The sequence below is a fragment of the Malus sylvestris genome, chromosome 12 (genome assembly GCF_916048215.2).
Source record: "Malus sylvestris chromosome 12, drMalSylv7.2, whole genome shotgun sequence".
NCBI lineage: Eukaryota > Viridiplantae > Streptophyta > Magnoliopsida > Rosales > Rosaceae > Malus > Malus sylvestris.
In genome coordinates this window covers 31,415,979-31,426,876 of record NC_062271.1, presented here as the reverse complement: position 1 = coordinate 31,426,876, position 10,898 = coordinate 31,415,979, and the positions used below count along the sequence as shown (strand labels likewise).

At 33.5% G+C, this 10,898-nt stretch overlaps 1 pseudogene; it reads left to right on the top strand.

The window, feature by feature from the left end:
• Positions 1–3,707: 3,707 nt before the first annotated feature.
• LOC126592374 (peroxisome biogenesis protein 12-like) lies at positions 3,708–7,445 on the top strand (annotated as a pseudogene).
• The last annotated feature ends 3,453 nt before the right edge of the window (positions 7,446–10,898 follow it).

Below are 10,898 nucleotides of genomic sequence, written 5' to 3'. Positions count from 1 at the left end.
GGGACGAGATAAAAAACGACACTGATTTTATTGACGTTGATGCTGCTGATTGCATGTTCGGCAAAGCTATAAGCCGCGCGGAGGTAGATTTTACGCATGAGAATTTGTTGATAGCTTACGGGATTGAATGTCGTTTTTTACATTTGAAATTAAGATTTGTAATTATTTTGGAGTTGATGAATTGGATGAACGTTGGGTCGTTTGGATGGAGAAAAAAATTGTTTGGTACGTTTTATAATTAGAGAGGAATTCAGGGTGTGATTTAAAAAAAAAAAAAAAAAAACGGTATAATTAGTGGCGGACCTCTAAAAGGGCACTACACTTGCTTTAAAGGCAAAATTTGATCCTCCATTAAACTTGCTTAAAATCTAGGTTACCGGTCGACGTAGTTTTCGAGAAATTTTTCATTGTAACGGAAATACGGGTAGTACACTACGTGTTGTTATGTAAGTGGTGAAAATTTTTATTTTTTAAGTTATTAACTTTTTAAAACAGATATCACACTATTTGTATAATAATACGTGATGTATCATCCCGTGTGCCAGTCACACTAAAAAATCTCTCGTAGTTTTCATGTCAGTTTGATTGTAACGCAGGTGTTAACCTATATGATTAAGTAGATCTTGCTTTTTGAATCATTATTGTCGGACCTCTAAAAGTGCACTAACTTGCTTTAAAGACCAAATTTGATTCTGCGTCAAATTTGTTTAAAATAATATTAACCAATTGACGTAGTTTTCGTATTAGTTTGATGACAAGCTCTTCGTTGATTTGCTTAGAGCCGAACAAGTGCTTTGTTAATCTTCCAAATTCTTCCTAAACCCAAATTCTTTATCTTCTATTAATTTAGCTCGTCGAGATTCGCTACTTCGTTTATATCTCTAATTTGCCAATGTGGTTTACTTATGTTTTCATTGGTTTTTTGTTATTGTTGTGAATACAATAACATATGTTTGCAATAAGAGTCGATGAATTTCAATCAAGGCCACTAATTTAGTATCGAATTAACCATTTACATGAATCGAATTCAAAACTTTTCACATACAAATTTAAAATAATATACTAAACTTTAGTGCTAAGTAACAGCATTTACATGGTGGTGGGCCCCATAAATTTAAACAGGCAAATTATCCAAGAAAGAACACAAGCCAACATCGAGGATGTAACACGTAATATATCATTATATGTGCTGATTACAAAAATCAAAATATGTATGTAAAAAAGTTAATAATTTAAAAAATAAAATTTTATACCTTATATTAAAATACGTAGTGTACCATCAATCCATGTTTCTATTTGAAAACATTCTTAAGGACTGGACTATTCTCCCCCGTCCTGCTTTTGCTTTTGCACAATGGCGGCAGGTGGAGCTCTGCTCTGAAACCCTACACAGACTACAAAAATCGAGAAGGTAATTAGCATTTCTTTTATTTCTTCAATTTTATTATTTGTTTCAAAACTCGATTTAATGATTTTTTTATTTTATTTGAAAAGTAGCCTCTGAACTTTCAGCAGGAATCGGATCATCTCATAAGCAAACCCAAGATCATTCTGACATACTAACACGGATCTTTTGATTTAACGACTATAAATAAGAAATCTTTCTAAATTTATAATAATTGTAACCACTGAATTAAAATTTAACTTTCCATTTTATTGGGTCAAGAGTATCCGAGGATTTACCTCGAGGAGGATCCAATTCACTTTCAGCATTATCGAGCTTGATTACCTTTTGTTATTTTTCAATTTTTGCATGTACGGTTTTTGTAATTTGTTTGCTGTCAGACCCAAACGCTATGAATTTTCAGCTTTTTATTATTATTATTTTTTATTCCTGGGAGTTGAGAGATCAGTCCGTACAGTGTGTGACAGAAATCAGATTCTGTGCTTTATCTTTGTTTTTGTTTTGCTTCTACTTGTTTGGATTGTGGGAAAGTTTGTGGCTGAGGAGGAAGAGAAAAAGCTTCGGGCTTTCTTGTTTCTCCTACATTTTTCTCGGAATCCAAGCAGAGCCTTTTGAGTTTTTGTTTAGTGGGTTTTGATTTTGAACTGCTTGTGATCGCTATGTCCGAGCTTTTTGAGTTTTTGTTTAGTGGGTTTTGATTTTGAACTGCTTGTGATCGCTATTTGGTGAGGGAGAAAAAAGGTCGAAGCTTTGGGATTTATCACATTTTCTCGGCAGCCAAACAGAACCTGATGCCAAAAAAGATATAGAATTCGGTGCAGTAGTACTTGTGGTTAATTGATTTGTGGGATTGCAGGTGAATAGGGCACTAAAATATCCAGTGTTTGGGGGGGTCGTGTTTTTTCTGTGGGGATGTGGGGTTTTTTGGAATTAGAATTATTTTTGGTCAACCACTTGTATTTTGCATTTTTGCATTTGTTGGAAGAGGAACAGTTAGGAATGAATTGTTAAATCCAACACGAAGTTAGCAGGGTTTGCGTTTTTTGTTACTTGACATAAACACGAATATGATATGATTTCACTATTATATTAAGAAACGAGTCAGATTAGTGTCAAATATGAACAACCTAATTTTAACTTTTAGGTTATAACTATGTCAATTTACTTTGTATTGTTGTTTTGTTGACCGAAATTTTTAATTTGGTGACAGCCTCCTTCCAACACAATTTCACTCTTACTCAAAGTCGAATATAGTTTTATTATTTTTCGGACTCACTCAAGATTAAATGATCCCTTGACCCAAATATCCGAACATGTGTAACCATATATCAAACTTGTGGAACTAGATATTTGGAACTAAACTTTTAGAGTTTTATTAGCGCTGAATTTATATCATTGTGGAACTATAATGACATAACTTTAGTATTATCAGAGAGACAGGCAGAGGGCTCACTTCCAACAACACTGATATTATCCTCATCTTGATAATTATCACATGCACAATTCGTCAGGTGTGAGATTTTATCACAAAAGTCTCGGTATTAGTTGAAGTTGAATTAGAATATTTAATTTTTTTTTCTCATAAATACGATCAATGCGGGACCTTTCAACACAACGTCACTGCTAGAAAGAGAGGACAATGACATAACTTCCAACCAAATTTCATCGCTATATAAATTGTGGAACAAGACATCCTAACTTATCTAAAAAAAAGAGTGCAATATAAAAAGATATGGATTTGGATCCCATCCAGATCCAAATTACGAGGATTCTTACATCTTAACAATTCATCGTGCATCGTGCGGTCAGAAATCATTTAACTTTTTTTAAACACAAATAGTATATGACGAAGACTGACCGCATGATGTATGTTCATTTTCACTTGTAACCTATCTACCTTCTTAATATAGATAATATCGTTTATTCAAAATAAAATATAAAAAATTATAATTTTTTTTTAACACAAGTATCTCTTCACTTATATAACGACACGTGGTGTACCACTCTCGCTTCCGGTCACATTGGAATATCTCTCATTTAGAGGAAGGGTAGTATGCTCCAGTCATACAGAAAATTTCCATTTTTAAAAAATACAAGTGATCATTTACCACAGTGGTTGAAAGGAGTGAGCATTTGCATGACAGCGTGGGTTCGAACCCTTTCGGTGACAAATATAACCTCTAATCTAACAAAATCTATAAACTAAAAAATAAAAAAATGTTAGTACATAAAGAAATGCCGTGCCCCTAACCCAAACCCCCGAAATATACACTCGTGCAATCTCTCTCGCTCTCTGAAAGTCATGGACCGTAGTTTCACGGCCAAGGATATCAGACAAGCCCAACGCCCGGAGCTCCTGTTTGGGATCCCGACTCGTATCCCTTCGTATGGCTTCAGCACACAACTGCAGCAGTTCCGAGGTGAGATCCGGACTCATATCTCTTTGTGTGCTTGCTTTTGGTTTTTGTTTTAGGGTTTGTGAGTGAAGAGGAAGATTGATTATTTGTAATTTCAAGTTCGCAATTTATAATTGTTGCATTAGATCTCCGTTTGCAATCTGCTTATGTAAATTCGTGTTTTCGAGCTTGACTGCGAGAATTACCCTTTAATCGATTTCATACCTGATTAAATTTTTTGGGTTGATATTTAAAATTCTCATTTAATTTATATTGAAGGGTATTAAATAAATGTAAATGTGTATATATATATATATATATATATATATATATATGTATGAATTTCGAATTTTCAACTTTTTAATTTTTGTATCAGATCTCCGCGTGCAATCTGTGAATTTCGAATTTGCATCTTTCGAATATACATGCTTCAACCCACATCTGGATAATTCACGTGCTCGTACAGGATCCATGTCGAGCTCGAGAGGGCTGTAATCAGTGTGTTGGCAGGGGAGATATTCTAGTCTTTGTATGGTGGATGAGTTTCATTATAAGAAACTATTATTATTACAAATTGAAACTAATTTATGCAGTAAACAGGAAAATTAAATTAATACTCACATTCTAACCACATATGAAAATCTCAAAGTAATGCCGTGATTGGTTTTCGGTGTCATATGTATGAGCATGTTTGTGAATTCCCCTGGAATTTGAGCTACCCGTTCCAACTCATTGATGAGTGCAATCGCCTACAGAACTTTCCCTGAAATGTTGCTAAAACAGGGGGTCATTGAGTATTTGATGAACTTTTTTCGACTTCACGGCAAGTCATTCTTTCCGTCTTATTAAAAGAAGTCATCGGGGATCCCTGTAGGTCTATAAAAGTTCGTCAAATATTAATAACACGTAAAGAATGACTTATCGTGAAGCCGAAAAAGTTCGTCAAATACTCAAAGACCCCCTGTTTTAGCAACATTTCAGGGAAAGTTCTGCAGGCGGTTGCACTCATCAATGAGTTGGAATGGGTAGCTCAAATTCCAGGGGAATTCACAATGTAAAGGTTAATCAAACACGCCCATAAATATGAAACCGAAAAACAATCACGGCATTACTTTGAGTTTTCATATGTGGTGAGAATGTGAGTATTAATTTAATTTTCATGTTTACTGCATAACTTAGTTTCAATTTGTAATAATAATAGTTTCTTATAATAACAGGATTACACGGGGCTGTCGAGAGCCTTTTTGTCGTTGTCCATATACGTTTGTAATGGAATGTTGTGATATAGAGGGAGGACTCTTCTGTATTGGCTCTGGGGCTCGGAGTGCAAAACATTATTTTGAGAACAAGTACAGTGTAATGGGAGTTGAAGCGAATCCTGGTCATTAGCATACCAATCGGACTGGAAACGGAAGAAGATTTTTTTCAAGCCATGTGTAAAGCTGCCATTCAAAGTGGTGGCAACATTGGTCCACCCTTCGGAGTTGATACGATAATTGACGGCCTTCGGAGTTGATACAATAATTGACGGAAAACCACAGGTATTAGCTTTACGAAGACCCTTCCTCCACAAGGTTCTCGACTACGAGGACGAGTTCTTCTTCTTGCTCATGCTCATTCTCGAAACTCATAGCTTACGAACTACAGGTGCGTTTTCGGAATTCCGACTCTTGTACCGATCAGTGGCTGTTCTCTTCTGTTCTGTCGTTACTTTATTCATGAATTTGATTTTGTTTTCTGGGTCCTGTTTGTTTCCTTCTGCAGATGCTTCGTTTTCCGAATTACTATACGGGTTGAGAAGGAGGGCTGTGAAGATAAAAGCTATGAGGAATGATGATGCTGGACTGAACCCTGGTGATGGAATTCAGCATTATGGCTTAGAGAAGCGCCAGAGATTCTTTCAGTTGTGTTTTTGGTACAGCCTCTCCTCTTGCTTGCTCATTCTGTTTATCAATTTGATAGAAAAAGTTCCTTTTTTTATTGCGCATTTGTTTGATGAAATAGTTCTAGGAACATTTATGAAGTACTGGAGCAATTGGTGATTGTTGGGTGTAAAGAGTTGTAATTTTTAGACATGTGGTCGCTTATCGTTTGTAGCAAAGACAATCTTAGGTGTGCTGTAGTTGTGATCTTTGTGTATCTTTTCTGAGGGGCAATAGATTGACTGCTCAAAAGGAAAGGATATGTTTTAGATGGTGGAACATGTGACTATTTTAAAAGTTTCTGTTTCGAACTTCATTCGTCCGAATTCATCCAATTTTTTTTTCAACATAGTGCTATGTTGGTTTCTTTTCTCTTTCAGCTCTAGCTATATGGAGGAGTAATGATTTGTGAACCAATATGTATCAGGACTTGTTGCCTTACTTTAAGTCAAAATTGCATTCAATCTACAATAGAGAAAGGGAAGCGAGACTTCAAGCAAGTTTATGGGGACACGTTGATGAAAGATTTGATGATATTGACACATTTGGTAGAGGAGAGGATGCTGTTGTTTCGCGAGGAACTTCGGATATGGTAGTATCAGTTAGGACCCGTTTGACAAAAAAAATCCAGAAATTTATAGGTGCTTGGTACCCGTTGCTGCACGCTAATCGTGAAGGTATGTGCATCTTTCTACTTGGGTTATATTCGCAAAGAATGACTTTCAAATTTTCCAGGTCTGATTTTCTTTCTCGCATATATTTGTGAGGATACAGATGCCATGCATAAAACAATAGTAGAAACTGAGGCAAGTTACTTAATCTGTGTAATTATATAAATCTATATTCAGAATATTAGTACTTGCATACTTTTTCTTATACAATAGGTCATACTGACATGATTGTTAATTTTTAATGTAATGGACAATGTGTATCTACAGTCCCCTTGATGTCTAGTGTTCTGTGTAGTATTTTCATTTGCTTATCAGATGTTATACTCGTTCGATGCAACTGGATTCTATTCCTTAGGATTACATGCGCTTGGGATTCATGTCTGTCGAGCTGCAGGCCAAGAGCTGGTATATAGTGTGGCAAAGTTTTCTTTTGGATCTGTTGTATTTATTTTTTTATATTTTAAGTCCATTTATTTTAGTCAGGGGTTTCGTGTTGCTTTATACTTTTATCAGGTGAATGTTACATTGAAGAGAGTGACCAATGGATTATCGATAGTTGACCTGTTCATGAGTCATGACATATTTTTTCTGTGCATATACTTCAGTAGTTGAAATACAATTTTTGGTGTCAAGGTAGATGGATACTTCTTCTAGAAAACAAAACGTGAGAGACATTGTGGCCCTCCATGGTTGAAGTTATAATTTCATCTGGTTAGTTTGAAGACTCCCTGAGGCTGGCTCAACCCAATACTCCAGCTTCAAAGAAGTAGGAAGAAGAAAAGCTTTGCGAGAAGAGAAGGATCTTGAAGGAAGAGTGGGACAAATGGGTATCTGAGTGGAAGTAGTCGCACAAAGAAGAGAAATGACTGAGGCAATTGCTTAGAGACGGAGAAGCAAGTGATGACAAAAATGTGTTCGGGGAAGAAAAGGTGGTACACCTCATTATTTGATTAAAACCTTAATAATATTCAAAGTTTGATCAAAGTCCCTTGACTTTGTACACCTCATTATATTACTATTAATATTTTTATTTTTATAGTTTTGACATTAATTGTTGATATTTTATGAGATTTATAATCCTATAAATTTAAAATCCCTCATTATAATACTATTAGAAACAGTTACAATAAAAAAATTCAAACATTTTGATTTAATAAATGGATAAAAACTATGTAAAAATAAGAAATAATAAATGGCAAAAGAATGTATCCATAGTGTTAAAAAAATTGGTACATTTTATATAAAAAAAAAGGAACATTTCACATATAACAAAGTGGTACATTAATAAAGAAGAATGGGTACATTATAAATAAATTAGGGTACAAATAAAAGATTAAAAAATTATGAGTACAAATGAATTTAAAAAATATATAGGTGCTAAAAGAAATTAATACATGGGTACAAAATAAAACTAAAAAGAAAATACTACAAATTTAAAAAAAAATGTTGCAAATTAAAAGTGGGTACAAACTAAAAATATAAATATATGATACAAAGTTTAGGTATAAATATAAATATACCATATGTAATTTTTCTATCATTGATTAAATATATAATGTCACATGACGATATACACATGGGTACAACCACAAATAAAACTTTAAAAAATTGGCACAAAAAGAAACTAATATATGGGTACAAATTAAAAATGAAAAGAAAATTGGTACAAATTAAAAATATTTGCAATTCAAAATAAGTACAAACTAAAAATAAAAATATATGATAAAAAATTTAGTCATAAATATAAATATACTAATTGTAACATTTTTAACACTAAATGAATATATTTAAAAATAAAAATGTTTTATTATTCAAATAATTAATGATGTTATTAATACCCAAGAACCTTGATAAAAAATGAAAAATGAATAGGATTTTAATCAATGGAGTAACAAAAATAAGGATGTAAACCTAATTTTCCCTTTTTTCATACTGTTTTTAAAATTTTAAAAACTAATCGCTCCTTAATAAAAACACAAAAAATAAAATGAAATTGTTCACACACACAGTGTGTGCTCATCGGCTAGTATCCCTCTAATATAGCTGACTAACTAACTGCATCTTAACAATACACTGATCGCTCCTTAATCAATGGAGTAACAAAAAGAATGATGTAAACCTAATTTTCCCTTTTTTCATATTGTTTTTAAAATTTTAAAAACTAATCGCTCCTTAATAAAACACAAAAAATAAAATGAAATTGTTCATACACACAGAGTGTGTGCTCATCGGCTAATATCCCTCTAATATAGCCGACTAACTAATTGCATCTTGTAACACATGCTACCATCATCACATTACATTGATTGAACCTCACAAACATATAGATAAATCATGTGACACTTCGCATCACCTTCACCCTATGTACTCTTAACAGATTGAACTCGAAAACAGAAGACCTTGAATTTCAATGAAGTATCAATAGGCTGTCCACAACAAAGTAGAGTGTATCAAAGAAAATTTATAAAAGCATGCTAAAAATTGATATAACACAATCAGATCAATACCTTTTAGAGTTTGGCATCTAACAACAATAACATCAACACAAAAACATACCGATCACTGGCAATAAACATGCTGCATAACATCACCTGCCTAAACATGCCACAGACATCACAAACGTAAGTGACAAAGGCCGGAGATGTAGTCATCTAAACTGCAAACAAAGAAATCATCATTGTGATTTGTCTCGGTACATATTATTAAACAAAGGGTGACTGTATTATTTACATTTCAATATGAAATGATTCTGTATCATCTTAGGTTAGTTGTACAATACCATGAGCGAGGATTAGATCCCTCTAACGCAGCTCACTCACTTAACTGCATCTTAACAATACACTGATTAGTAATCAGACGGTTTAACCTTGTGACATATGCCATCATAAACATGATGCATGCATCGATAACCTTTCACGAAGATGAGTAAAATCAATTTGTTATGAATGTTTTGTTGGAAGTTTTGAGACTCTTGTCCCACATTGGTGAAAACAAGATTCCCAAGTACCTTTATATATGTTTTGTCTTCTACAATATTAGTTAGGTGTTGGACCATTTGGAATGAAGATTGAGGTTTGGGCCACCAATTGTTGGATTGGGCTTGATGATTATACCATAATATTAATATAAATTAATATTAATTAATCAAGACAAGGACGGGCCTAAGAATAAAAATTAATCTGATCAATTAGTTTTAATTTTGAATTAAGTTTTTAATTAAATTAATTAAAAACGTTTTGATTAAAGATACAACCTTTTGTAGAGAGTTGTAAAGCTTCATATACATCCAAAAGGTATTTGAAGAGGTATGAAAGAGCCTATATAACTGGAGTCCTCAGTTCATCATCAATCATCTTTTCTTCTTCTTTTTCTTCCGTACAAACTTTCTAGAGAGAGTAAACACACAAAGCAATTTGCTAGAATTCTATAATCCAGTGCGGGTTGTAGGATTAGGTAGTTGTATCCTGGTCGAGCAGACGTTATAGAACCACAAGTACAAGAGTGGGACGGAATTACTGTTCGAAGGACATAGCTTTTACGCTAGCCTCTACCTTCTGTAATCAAGTTAGTACTGTTGATATTCTTATATTAATTTATGTATTTATTGTATACTTTTCATTCTGTACAGCAAGTACTTTTTGTGAAATAAAATTGTGAATTTCAAGTTCTATTTATTTCTGTTATTTTGTTTATTTCTGAATTGTTCTGCAACATGTTATTCATGTTTTAACCTATTTACATTAATAGTGTAGAAAGTCAAGTAAAAATCACTCTAGGGGGAACTATATTTGGTAAAATATGTCAATAGTAGAACAATGGCAATAGAATTGAAATTGCAGGCCAAAGAGTTAAATGGTAAACTGCCATAGATTTGAGGCAACATATTCCGGTTTCTACACATGTATATACTGCTAGCGAAGAAGCATTCAATTGATTATCTCCAAGTAGCACAAATACTTGTGCGCACCCATTTGTATAAACCGGAATATGTTTATATTTCTTCTGTTGCTAAAAAGGTTTATTTTTACTCTTATCATGAGCAAAAATACATCGCTTACGAACAGGAGGAAAAAATCGATAATATCGACGAAATATCGCCGATATTATCGTTTTTTTGAAGTTCCGAAATTTTTTTAACTATCCAACCTATTTTCGTCAAAATATCGTAATATTATCAATAATATCGCGATATTTTCTAAATTATCGACAATATCACGATATTTTATTAAAAAAATACTTAAAATATGTTGAGAAAACTCAACACATATTTAACTTGATCATGGCCCAAAGGCCAAACAAGTTTTGGTTATCTCACCAGGGGAGTGTGAGTTTTATAGGAAAAATTCATTGCTCACTTCCTTGCATGGGCGATGTGGGACTCGCCCAATGGGGGAAAAAATCAAAATTTCGGCCGAAATTTTACACCCACTTTAAACGGCCATAACTTTGTCAAAACTCAACGAAATCAAGCAAGAAAAAAACGCAAGTTGTAGCCCTCGAAGAG